The sequence below is a fragment of the Bombina bombina genome, chromosome 2, assembly GCF_027579735.1.
Source record: "Bombina bombina isolate aBomBom1 chromosome 2, aBomBom1.pri, whole genome shotgun sequence".
NCBI lineage: Eukaryota > Metazoa > Chordata > Amphibia > Anura > Bombinatoridae > Bombina > Bombina bombina.
The window spans coordinates 1,070,184,785-1,070,198,217 of NC_069500.1; the positions used below are offsets into that span (position 1 = coordinate 1,070,184,785).

At 34.1% G+C, this 13,433-nt stretch overlaps 1 long non-coding RNA gene across 3 annotated transcripts in view; it reads right to left on the reverse strand.

Annotated features, from left to right (window-relative positions):
• Positions 1-13,433, reverse strand: part of LOC128650044 (uncharacterized) — a 124,559-nt gene that overhangs the window by 20,384 nt on the left and 90,742 nt on the right. Inside the window, exon 3 of one of the 3 annotated variants that reach the window (XR_008400718.1) lies at positions 3,933-3,962. The exons of the other annotated variants lie outside the window; for them this stretch is intronic. This is a non-coding gene — a long non-coding RNA (uncharacterized LOC128650044). The remainder of the gene's footprint in view (positions 1-3,932; positions 3,963-13,433) is intronic. 3 annotated transcript variants of the gene reach the window in all.

Below are 13,433 nucleotides of genomic sequence, written 5' to 3' on the forward strand. Positions count from 1 at the left end.
GGTGTTTAGACTCGGGGTACATGTTAGGGTGTTAGGTGCAGACTTAGGAAGTGTTTCCCCATAGGAAACAATGGGGCTGCGTTAGGAGCTGAACGCTGCTTTTTTGCAGGTGTTAGGTTTTTTTTCAGCTCAAACTGCCCCATTGTTTCCTATGAGGGAATTGTGCACAGCACGTTTTTGAAGCTGGCCGCGTCCCTAAGCAATGCTGGTATTGAGAGTTGAAGTGGTGGTAAATATGCCTGTACGCTCCCTTTTTGGAGCCTAACACAGCCCTTCAGAGAACTCTAAATACCAGCGTTGTTTAAAAGGTGCGGGGGGAAAATAAACACGCGTAGCTAACGCACCCTTTCTAATGCAAAACTCTAAATCTAGGCGATTGTGTGTAAACCCCATGCATAAATTATGCTTACAGTCTGAAATTCAATAAACATTTTATGTTTTAATAAAGGAATAAAACTATGAAACACTGCAAGATAATCTGAATTAAATATTCAAGGCCCAGAGAGATATAGTCGTGATAATTTATCTGAAATGTAAGCAAACTATATATGAAATGTCATATTGTGCAAGACAATAGTACATCTTATACAAAGGCATTTTCTCTAGCTAGCATATATAATTAAAAAATAGTAGGTGAATAAGAAAAATAATTCAATGCACAGGAAATGTTATTGCAGACCAATTTAAATAGACAAATAAAAAATTAACTCAGAAGAATCAAAATTTTTAACAGTGAAGTCAGACCCCATTATATATTTCAATTCCCCCCCCAGTAATATTAGCTATACATTAAAGTAATAAATGTCTCACAACATCTTCAATTCTACATGTGATAATGAGGCAGTAGAAATAATTCCCCCACATCTAAATGTAAGGTGTATTTGCTGTTTTAAATACACAAACACACACAAACATACATACGCACACACATACGTACTCACAGACACGCACACATACACACAAACATACATACTCACTCACACACACACATACATACTCACATACACACACACACACACACACACAAACATACATATGCACACACATACATACTCACAGACACGCACACATACAAACATACATACTCACACACACACACACACATACATACTCACATACACACACTCACACACACATACATACTCACACACACATTCATACACATTAACATACTCAAACACACACATATGCATACACACATTATATATAGAAGTATGGAGGCTGCTGGAGTCTATAACACTGACTTTGATCTTATATCTGATAACACACAATAACTGTGTTGTTACTACTCATTAAGAGATCCCCAAGAATTAGATGTCTGCACAAAAGACTTTGATCACATTTTTTCCATGGATGAGTCCACTCTGGATCTTACTGATCTGTTCTCACGAATTGAGGCATTGATGATAAAGGCAGAAAAGTTGAAATTTGATAAATGGACCCTGGAAAAATATGTACATTTGAAAATGATTCCTATGGGACTCTGAGTACACAAGTTTCCCACCTTTGAGGTGGATGACATTAAGTTCAAAGATGAATGGAACACGATCCTAGATGAATGTTCATTTAAACTGATGCATATGATTATTGTTCACAAAGATAATTTGTTGACTGACATTAAATCTAAAATTTTACAATTACAGTGACATTTAACACACCATCAGTTAGCTATTGAATATAAAAGCTTTGATGAGCTACTATTAGAAACTGTAGAAAAACCGACAGAAGATATGTTACAGACCAAACACACTACATTTCTGAGAGACTGGACAGACTACCAGACCAATACAGTACATATTGGAATAGGAGAGATAGATCTAATAACTATAGAGAGAACAATAAGAACTATAGACACAACAAAGGCAATTCTAAACTGAAAGGCAATAATAAGAAAAAGGTAACCTTCTCTGACACAGATGTAGAATCAACAGATGACAACAGTGGAGACAATGAAGGTCCGAACATACAAGAACATTATGACATACCCACTAGGGACACACCTGTAGTGACTAATATAGAGTCTCTAGGATCTAAGAAAAAAACAAGTCAGAATAAATATAACAATAAGGGCACTAAGAGTTCTGCACAAAAAACAACCACTGAAACTGACAAGGCACTGACAAAGTTTGATCAAGCTTTTTTAGTCCCAACTCCAGCACAAGAACAAAAAGTTATACCCCCAAATATAAAAAAGATTCCGGGGGGGGGGGGGGAGCAAGATCAGCCACATAAAATTAAACAGATATCAGCTGAGAGCAAAGAGAAACATAGAATAGACAAGGCAACGTTTGTTATAAATCTGTCTGACACCCCTCTCACTTCACCACAGGAAAGGGTTTGAATTTTTTACCTACTACAAAATTCAACTTATTTAACACCATTGTTGACGTCAATAGGATGGTTAGAAATTTGACATTAAAGAAACATTTTTCAATAAATATAGAACCTTTAGAAGCACTAGACCCAAATGCTAATCACTTAGAGACTGATAAGTTAGAAATAGAGACACACTTGGATTTCAGGGATGCATGTACTATAGAAACACTAATAAATCTACAAAGTGAGCAGTTGGAGGACACCACCACCAAAGTAGACACACACATAGGCTTCAAGTCCAAATCCACGTTTTATCCAATATAGTCCAGGGGGGGGGGGGTGTCCTCGATCTGTTCCAAGAAAGAGTAGTTGAAGATTTGGAAATGTTGTACAACGACACCACTTCTTTGCATAATCATAATTTATCTAACAAGGAAAGAGTTGCACTACAAGAATTAGCAGGTAGCGAGAATAATATAATTAAAAAATCAGATAAAGGGGGCAGTGTTGTAGTGCAAAATAAAATTGACTATGATAGAGAAATAATGAGACAATTATCGGACACTCAGTGTTATCAAGTCTTAAAAAATGATCCAAAAAATGAATATATGTTTCAACTTACTTATTTATTAATGGAGGACTATTTAGTGGCTTTTTAATAAGACCACACATGAGTTTTTACTCAATAAACACCCAATAACTCCAGTGTTTCATGTACTCCCAAAAGTACATAAGAGCATAAAAGATGTGAAGTGGCGGCCCATAGTCTTAGGGGTGGGGTCTTTACTCGAGCCCCTATCAGAATTGGTAGACTCCATTCTTCAAACCCTATTTCTTGAGCTCACGCATTATTTAAGAGATTCCACTCAATTAATACAAAAACTTGCCAATGTGAGATGGACTAGTCAACGTAGATGGGTGACATTGGATGTCATCTCACTGTATAGTTCCATACCTCATGAACAAGGTTTACATGCAGTAAGATTTTTTCTAGCTAGATGCAGCAATTTGGGTAAAGCCTTTTAAGAGTATCTATTGAAAGTAATTGAATATTTATTGACACACAATTATTTCAGTTATGGGGGGTGTTTTATCTGCAGAGATGTGGCACAGCTATGGGGGCTAAATTTGCCCCCTCGTACGCCAACCTCTTCATGGGGTGGTGGGAGCTGTGCCACATCTAAGAAGATGGAAACCCTTTCAAAGAACACATAAGGCTGTATCAAAGATTTATTTATGACCTCATTCTAATATGGGAAGGAAATGAAGATACCTTAAAAATGTTTTTCTCTTATATAGAAAGCAATAACATGGGAGTATTGTTTACACATGAGGTACAGAAAGAAGAGATTCATTATCTAGATCTTAACCTGAGAGGGAATACAAACAAAAAACAAGTGGAAACCACATTGTATAGAAAACCCATTTCTAAGAATGTGATTCTACACGCTAACAGCAATCACCCTAAATAAACCTTTAAAGCCATAGCAAAAGGTCAACATATGAGGGTTAAAAGAAATTGCACAGATCAATTTGATTACAACAAAGAGGCAGCAGTTTTGGACACAAATTTGAAAGATAGGGGATACAATAGACAAGTAATAAAAAATACTCACCTGGCAGTGTCTAATGTAGACCAAGCAGAGCTATTAACAACAAGAAAGAAAAATGCAAAGAGAAATTTGAGATTCTCTATGGATCAACACAGCATCAAATTTGTTACCCAATATTCACCACAATACAATAACATTTGTAGTATAATAAAAAAAATCTCCTTATACTAAAAGCAGACATTAGCCTAGCCAAAATAATACCAAGTAAATGTCTCTTCTCTTATAGAAGAGGAAGGACTATAGGTAATATAGTGTCACCTACTGTCCCTAAGGTTAATAAAAAGCAATCGTCCTGGCTACAAGATAAAGGGCTCCACAAGTGTGGCTTCAGTGATTGTAAAGCTTGCAAACACACGGACACAATAAACACTTTCGTTCCACAATAACTACAGAAATTTTTGAGATAGAAAGATGTCTAAATTGCAGGGAAAAAGGGGTAGTATACCTTTTACAGTGTAATCTGTGTAACAACAGTATGTAGGTAAAATGCTAAGGGGGATAAGAACACGCATAAGGGAGCATCTCTCAAGCATTACGGCAGACACAGAACTAAATAGAAAAAGAGACAACAAACTACTCCCTATAACAAAACATTTCATAGAGAAACATGGTAGAAATACCCAATCATTAAAATGGACTATTATAGAAAAAGTGACTCTAAATTCTAGGGGGAGAGATTTGGATAGAATCCTAAGTAAAAGAGAAATATATTGGATTTTCCGTTTAAAAACACATACACCATATGGATTCAATACCAGATTCGACCTCATTAACTTTTGGGAATAATCACACTCGTTATCACATTTTTTCAAACATTTTATCATCGGACCTTTTAACTTGATGTCCTAATTGAGAGACAATATGGGTCTATTTGCATATATATTGATTTAATTCGACATACCTTAGTTGAATATATATAATAATTATTAGTGACCTTATCCGGACTCTCAATGAATAGCATAAGCCAATATTAGGTCAATAACCAGTGCTATCCCAGTTGTTGATATAGTAATATAAGTACTTCACCTCTGGCTATACAGTAAGCCATACACTTAGTAATAGGAGTTATACTTTTCCCAAGCCACTGTGGGGCACAAAATTTGTAGACTCAACAGATTAGCCATACACATAAGCATTATAATCACACTTTACCCAATACATAATGTAACACAATGGTAAAAACAATTAACAAGGTATATAAGTTTTAGCTGATGCAGCGTCAGATCAGAGGTCTATGACTACGGGTCTTGCGGGCTGAAACGCTTAAGACCTGATCTGTCGCCTTTTTTTGGATTACCCACAAGTGGTGTGTTTATGCTTTTAATGATCTACTGATCGGAATAAAAGTTTTTCTTTTATGCAACTCACGACTGGAAATTTGCTTCTTTCATTGGATACACACATGCATACACACACACACGCACATACATACTCACACACATACTCTCACACACACCACAAACATACATACATATACATACATACTCACACATACATACACACACACCACAAACATACATACATATACATACATACTCACACACACATACACATACATAGTCACACACACACATATGCATACACACACACACATATACATACGTACACATACACACACATACACACACATATGCACACACACACACACACATACATACGTACACACACATACACACACATATGCACACACACACACACACACATAGATACGTACACATACATACACACACATATGCATACACATACATAAACACACATACATACATACTCACAAATACATACAAAGAATAATCTACTAATCCAAAAACATAACAATGAAAATCCACAATTCTATATTTATAAAGCCAGGTCTTTGGGTCATTTTAACAGCTGATGCCAGACAAGTATTTGTTTAGCCCCAACTTCTGTATACATCTTTTTAAATAATTAGCTTGTTTTCAACTAGCAGACTAAACTATCCCACAATATAACAACAACAAGAAAATATATAAACCTATATATTTCTCAAATAAGCATACAACATTGATAACTTAATGTTATTGATAACTTAATATTAAACTTAAAATTCAATTCCATAAAATTTAGATTTAGTAAAAAAATTTAGATTTAGTAAAAAAATATCTTTTGCAATGTGATTTAATTTTAAATTTTGCCTGCCTTTTCCTCAATTTAAATCTTAAAATTGTGTTTTTCCACTATCTCAGAGAGAATGGAATACTGTTTAATGTAGAATCCTGACTCTCCTTCATGCTGCACATTGATTGGCTGATATGTAAAGGAGCTCATTTATATCAGCCCCTTGTTGGTCACATTAATGTAGATTGAGAATACAGCATTCAAAAGTCTTGTGAAGGGGCAGGTCTATAAACTACAAAACCAGGATAGAGACACTATTTCATACTCACAGTCTCTGTACTGACATTTCACCATATTCTGTTACACATTTCAAATCCTCATTTGCTCACTAACCACACACTTTTTTCTTATTGTTCCCTATGTCATCACTCGCTCTCAGTTTACATTGCCTTATATCAGACTTAATTCTCTTCTCCCTTATTTTCTGTGTCCATTCCCTCTCCTTAGATTGTAAGCTTGAGAGACTCTCTACTTGTAGGCCACTTTGTGTTTAAAGTGAACTACTACCAATTGTGCTCAAGGGCAGGACATTGCTCTCCTTTTGTATAACTCAATTATTGCACCTACAACTGTAATGTACCCCTACTGTACTTGTATGTGTTTGTAATGCATCCCTGTAATGTTTTATTCTTTGTATAGCGCTGTGTAATCTGTTGGTGCTTTCTAAATAACTGATAATAATAATTAAAAATGCAAATTTCAATTAAAATGGCAGTTTTAAATGTTTTTCTTTTTGTCTGCACATGTTTTGCAATGCAGTGGGGTAAATCTATCTCTAATGGTTCTAGCTTGACCATTTTTCATTTTCCAAATATTCTAATTTTATTTTACTTAGTTTAACCATGGCAGCCATTTTCGTGTCTTGACGCACAATAAATATTGGTTATACAGATATTATGGAAACCTCAATATCTCAGCTCAAGAAATATATAAACATTTTGCATATTCTGGTTCCTTAGAATTAGAACTTAAGTTCTAATATAATGATGAAGATCTCTGGAAATTTCACTTTTAGGGTCAATTTATAATGGGAAAGGGTTTAGGTCTAGGGGATATCTTGGTAATAATAGTGTGCCTTTCAGGTTTGACTTTTTTAACATATCCCTTCAGTTTTGGGTCGACTATCTCTGATCAGGGACCAAATAGAAACCTGATTTTCACAGTTGAAAGTCCTTTATGGTAGCCTTCTGCTGTAAAAAAAATTGAGTTTGAGATTCCACTGGTTACAGAGCAAGGGCTTGTAGTAATCTGGGGAAAGGCCTACTTTATTCATACATTTTGAGAAATGAACAGGTGTTATATAAGCATAACAAATAATAAAAATTAACACTATTTTAAAGTAATGATGTTTATGATGAATTATTACATAGGATCAGGGGGACAGACTTTATCACTGCATGTTCTTCAAAGTCTTGCAAAGAAGATGTAACAAAGCATATGATAGTACTACTTGATACCACCCAAAAAACTGTGACATTTTCTTATACCCCGAATTCTTTCACACTTATCAAACTTGTCCATAAGTTTAATTTCATAAAGTTCAGTTACTTTCTCGCTTTCGATGTAGATTACATTTCGATGTAGATTTCTTTTCATAGTTTCAGAAACTTTAGCTCTCAAAGCACGTTGTCTTTTATCTGCACTTATCTTCCTAACCTTGGATGCAGGGGACACACCAAGAGCAGCACAAGCAGTCAACCTTCTGAAGAGAATTTTGGATAATAAATAGTCCTCACTCTGCTCTATAGATTTGTCTTAGTCACAAACATTTTTTTGTAGCAGATGGGACACAGTGACCAACCAGGAATAAGTTTTTCATGATAGTTCTTTTCCTTTGATATGTGCTCTATTAAAATTTCTCATAGTCCTTTTGTATTACTTTTTTGTGATATTCCAAGGGATTACAATAACTGTCACCAAATAGGTGATGAGATTTAAATAGAAATTTGTTTTCATGGTACTTACAAACTGATGTGACATCAAATTGTAGTGGTTCACACCTCTTGTCTATATATGTATTTATGCGTTTATATGTGTATATATGTATGTAAATACGCATACACATATAAATACATAAATACATATGTATACACATATATACATACTGTATATGTACATATTTAGACATGTTTGTGTATGTATCTCTACATTAAATCCCTTTGCAGCCTTTTTTTTCTAGCACCTGAGACTTCATATCTTTTTATTACAAATTTTTTATTAGATAGTGCTATTATGAGTGTAACTGTACTTATAAATGTATTTTTGATGTGCTTTGTGCAACGTTTTAGTCAAGCGTAACAGTTAACCAAAGCTCTGAAGACGCGCTAACCAGATGAACATTAAATTTAATTATGCTTGAGCGAACGTGTTTACTTTCAACTTGTAATACAGGCGCTACTTCTGACACGTGCAAAGAGCCACAATAAACCCCTTATTGCGTGCGCTTAACAGCGTGCCACTCATAATATAGCCCTAAATCTTAAATATTTTACATCAGCAATGTATGAACATAGAATTGATTTTATTTAATTATTTTGCTTTTGCCTATTAGAGGAATTTTATGGTGTGCCTTGTGCAATATCCACTAATTTTTAATGGAGTCTTGTGAGGGTGTTCAAGGTCCCTTTATGAATCACCTTATTTGTTGATGGTCTACAGAGGCTACCCTCTTCTTACCACTTTTCTGGGTTCCCAAGTGCCTAGCTGGGTTATTGCAAGGTCCCTTGATAGAATCCCTTATTTTGGGTGATTGCTGATACCTAATGGGGGTTACATGACCCTTCATGCTGTCAAGGTATTGGTGATTGATATTTTATTGATATATATATATATATATATATATATATATATAAAATATATGTAATATTTCAGTGTTATATAAAAATGTCTTGATATCTGTAACTGATACAGTTCTCTATATCAATGACTGAGGTGGGCGACGCAGACCCCCCTTTTGCTGAAAGCTTAGATACCCAGCACAAGCCTAGCCTGTCACAGTACACAGAAAGAAAGTATGTTTACTCAGACCTCCTGCTGTTCAGACGTACACTAACCAGGACTTCTAAAGAGCAAATGTGGTGTGTTTGTTCCAGAGAGCAAACATATGTCCCAAACTGTAAGAGATAATGCCACACCTCAAAAACCTTTGATCACGGTCTCAGAAAAGAGGTAATTTCAATAGAGTTTTTGTTATATGGTTTCCCCAGATTAAAAACTTTAAATTAATTTGGCCTAAGAAAACTTTTTACTAGATCAGAGAAACCCCTGTAGATCACAGCCTAGAAGTCTACAAGTGATAACTTCTTTGAAGCACAAGCTTCTAGGAAAGGTAAACATTTACAGTTAAGTGTTAATTATTCCATACTGAGTTAAATATACAAAACCCTAAACTCATTGTCTAAGAAAGTCTTTTAAAACCTGTGTATTTTGAAAGCATATAAGATTAAAACTTTAAAACTTAAATATATGAATCGTATAATTATCAGATCTATTTAAAATACTCCGATTATATAAATAATACATATATTGGTCTGGGAGATATTCCTTTATGCCTGATATACTATATTAGATAAGTGTCTGCTGTATTGAGTGGGTAGCTATATTGGTGAACTTAAAATGTTTGTGTCAGAATAAAATTACATTGATTTTTCTTTGTTTCAGGAATCTGGTACGAAAATGAGGTTTTGAAATAAATACATATTCAATAAGTTATCTTATTAATATAATCATGAATGAAGGTCCATATTTTAAACATTGTTGAGACATGTGAAATGGTGAAGTGAAATATCTGTATTGAGCTATCAATAATAATAATGCTCCTATATATCTGTCATGATTTCATTCCAACAGAGTTCTAAGTGCAGGTACGTATGGAATATGGAAATAACTTGAAAATGTGGCGATATAACAGCAGAATATGAAATATTATTAAACTTCCTAAATATTAATTACTAATATGGTACTACAATTATTAAAATCCTTTTAAATACACTAATAGAAATATGGTGTACACTTACTATGGAATATACTGTATTTATATTAAAAATGAATGATGCTTAAATATAGATATGGCTATATGATTAACTACAGCAGACTGCTACTTACAGACAATATTATGATATAGAATAGTGGGAGATATATATCATGTGTATATATGTATTGTAAATGTACCCATGTTTGGACTTGTAAATACGTGCTCAGTTATATTGGATGGGCCATGTATTAAACATATAGTTTATTAAAGCTGGGAAATTATGAGTGCATTAAATAGATATTTAATAAATATATATATATCCCTAAATTGAGAAACAGATTATTTTAAAAATGTACATGTCTCATTCCCATTCCTGTTGTTGTACCCCCGATAGGCTAGAATCAGTACTACAGCCAAAAGGTTTGGCTGTTAAGAGAGTTACATTTCCAAGGGCAAATGAGAGATAAGATCAGACTAAAAGGGCATACCCAGAGAATTCCATTGGGTGATTTAGATATTATGGTGAAATTGGTCTCAGACAAAAAGACTATGCAAAGAAAGGAAGAAACACAAAAACTCACTTTGGTTTGGGGCCTGACTTGGAATAACTCTTTTGAAAATAGAGATATATCTCTGTGTTTGTGATACCCTATGTTTACAAAAATACCTTCACGTATGACTTATGAAAATTTCTAGTTAGAAAAGCTGAAACTCTCTTATTGGTATCTGGTAATGTATGTGTGTTTAATTTATTTTATATGTTAAATAGACCTTAGCAAAGAAATTCTTTATAGCATAGTATAGCTGCAGCTGTGAATTGAAAGGTATCATATTCTTATATTTGATATTAATTAGACCAGAGTAGTAAGTATACTAGTGTTAAATATTATTATTAAGAAAGGATTTATGTATTTTAATGTCATAAGTTATTTGCAGTTATTGTGATATATTTTAGAATTTGTTTTATTGTGGCTAAATAAGAAGTTATTTCATGCTAGATTAATTGGTAAATGTTGAAGTGGTAGTACTGTGTAACAATCTCTGGTTGATTATTTAAGTATTATAAGACTATTTTGGGCCGAACAGCTTAATTATATTTTCTGGAAATTCCATTATACTTATTGAATTTGAACTAAGGTTCTTATTATAACATTGGGATATATTTTGATAATCAAGTATTGTTAAATCATTAATTCATATTTTGGCATTGGGTTAATGTTATAAATTGTTTCTAGTATATTTAATATACTTAAGTATATATTTAAGTGATTCATTTTGAGTTGAGGTTAATTTATAGAAATATTGTGTCCATAATACTGAGGTACCTTTAATTCATTTTGAGTTAAGGTTAATTTATAGAAGTGGTTCATCCATTCATGGGATAATAGACATATATATTTGTTCATTTTTAATACACTATTTTCTACATATATATATTCAATGTGTTTATAGAGATTAACTGGTCAGAACTCAGGAATTAATTTAATTTGAGATTAAATATTAATGTTCATAATAATTTTATTGTCATAATTTCTAGATATCTCATTAGCATTTTGGAATACACTACAGAGATTATATAACGTTTCTCTGGAGTGTATTGACAAATTCTACCATATCAGAATTGATATTGCTAACAATAATTTTATGATTGATTATTAATATTCATAATTCCATTAATCAAAAATATTGTTACGTAAAAAATATATAACATGTTGGAGGTTACTGCTGAGATAGAATTAAATAATATTGTAACCTAGGGTATAATAAAAATATAATCAAATCACAATATATGTTGATTTTAAAATTATTCAAATTGATATGATTTGTTAAATGCAGACCACAAACTAAAATTGTTATTAAGTGAAAATAATATTTTACATCATATTAGGCAGCTATCATCACTACTGGATACATTAGTTGTCATGTTTTACTTTTCCTTTGGTTGGCTATCTTTTGCTTCTGTGAAGGTGTGTGGGAACCATTAACCCTGTGAAGCCTGCTCCTTATAGTTTGTTAGGCAGGTTTTACCAGATGTTTGTGTTCTAGCATTTATGCCATTTTAGAGATTTTACTAATTGAAGCTATGGCTCTAATGGATAAGAATGGCATAGAAAATACAGCGAAAAAAAATTAATAATCACCCATACATCCATACAATGTTTTTGCACTACAATTCTTGCAAGTCATAGGGGTCTATTTATGAAACAGCGGATGCTGCTTCTGACCCTCTTCGCTTCAGTCGGAACTAAGACCGCTGCTCCTTAACTCGTCCGCCACCTCTGAGGTGGTGGACAGCAATCAGCCCGATCGCATAAGATCGAGTTGATTGACACCCCCTGCTAGCGGCCGATTGGCCGTGAATCTGTAGGGGACAGTATTGCACCAGCAGTTCACCAGAACTGCTGGTGCAATGATAAATGCCAACAATGTATGCTGTCGGCAATTATTGATGTGCGGCGGACATGATTCGCTATAGCGTATCATGGGGCCAATTTATCAACCCTCTATCCGACATGACCGGATCAGCGGATCATGTCCAACAGACATAGCTGAATGCGTAGAGCAATACGCTCTCTGCATTCAGCATTGCACCAGCAGCTCTTGTGAACTGCTGGCGCAACGCCGCTAACCGCTAGCAGGTGGTGTCAATCAACCTGATCGTATTCGATCGGCTTGATTTCCCACAATGTCTATCTGCCTCCTCAGAGCAGGTGGACAGGTTATGGAGCAGCGGTCTTTAGACCGCTACTTCATAACTGGTGTTTCTGGCGAGCGTGAACACGGGGATTCAAGCTCCATACGGAGCTTGATAAATAGGCCCCTAAATCTGTCCGCACCTACATAAATAGACCCCATAATTTAAAAAACATGTGTAATTATTTCAGTTCAATTAAATCTAAGCAAAAATATATCAAACACTTATGGGTTGGGTACATACAATTTATATCTAATTCTATAACTAATAACAACAGAGGATGAGAGATTAAAATGTGTGTTCATATGTGTGCGTGTGTATGTTTTTGTTTGTGTATGTTTTGGTCAATTTATAAAGGGAAGGGTTTGAGTGTCAGTGTTAATTTTTTAGGGGTACCTACATAAGTATAGTGTTCATGCAGAACATTTAAGGTTTGAGACCTCTTCTTTTTTTATTTTTTTTATGGAGATGAGAGTGTGAAATTTTTTAACACTTCCTTTCAATTTTAATTATTTGTTGTTGTAGATAGGAACCTGATATTTTCACAGGTATAAGTGCTCTATGGTAGCATTCCACTTGTTGCAGATATAGGGCTAGTAGAAATCTGGAGTAAAGCCTGCTTTATTCATGTGTTTTGAGAAATGAAGAGATGTAATATAAGCATAACAAATATTAAAAATAACCAGTATTTTGCAGTAAT